Raw genomic sequence first — 1154 nt, forward strand, 5'->3', positions numbered from 1 at the left:
CATAAAATGCACACCCCACACACTCAGGCGCCCTGCTCCTGCTGCCCTTCCCACAGCAGCCCCAGGACCCCTGCATCGTGTCCAGCCCCAGTGCCATGTCCAGGTCCTTCTGTGCCCCTTGGTCACTGGACACAGCGAGGCCTGCACCTTGTAGCATGGGGCTGCTGCTTCCGAGCATTGCGCCCAGCCCACTGCCTGCAGGTCCTGGGATGTCTGATGTGAGCTGCACGTGCACGTGACCCTTAGTAACACAGGCATCACGTCTGCTTAAGCTGGCTGTTCAGGCCACGTGTGACATGCAGGTTCTCTAGAGGACACCCCTCCCATAGCATGTCCACGGGGACACCTCTGGCCCCAGGTGGCCTGCCCAGGTGGAGCCGGCACATTGGGCCCTGGAGGCTGGGCAGACGCACGTTCCCTTTCCAGAGTGTTTGCCCTGTTGGCACAGGTCAGCCCCAGGTCAAAGGCCAAAGGGCACAGGTTCCAGGGCGAGCTCTGGACTCTGTTCACACAAAGATGCCATCTCCCCACCGAGAAGGCCTCAATCTTCCTCCCTGCTCCACAACAGGGTTGGATCACAGGAAGAATTTAGTCCAAAACTGGTGAGTTTTTCAAGCCAGAGATCCAAGCAGGTAAGGACTCCCTCGGAGCCGTGTCTGCTGCAGCTGAATAAAAATACACTTCACAGCTGCCGGGTTCTGAGCGCTCCACTGAGGACCAGACTCCAGAGGGAGCAGGGCCCATCACACACGGACACACCACGCTGCGCAGCCAGCGGCTGAAGCTAGAGTGCAAAGCCTGGAAGTCCAGCTGTCCTCTGCCCATGGCTCGGGCACAACGGGAGCCGTGGCCAGATGTGCCAGGCCCTGTACACCAGCCAGAGCTTGCCACGGCGGGAGCTTGCCACGGCGGGAGCTTGCCACAGATGGAGCGCGCCACACGAGAGCTTGCCACAGCAGCTCACTGTAGGTCTGCGGCCGACCTGAGGTCACATGGAGTGACTGGCAGAGCCCACAGGCTGGCAGGGATGAAGAATCAGGTGCCGCTGGGGGGGGTTCTGCACTCTGTGGACCCATTTTCCTGCTCTTCAACATGTATATGGTGTTGATCATCACAGCACTGTTTTCAAAGCAGACGTCTGTCTTTGAAAACAG

Source organism: Marmota marmota, unplaced genomic scaffold, assembly GCF_001458135.2.
Source record: "Marmota marmota marmota unplaced genomic scaffold, marMar, whole genome shotgun sequence".
Lineage (NCBI taxonomy): Eukaryota > Metazoa > Chordata > Mammalia > Rodentia > Sciuridae > Marmota > Marmota marmota.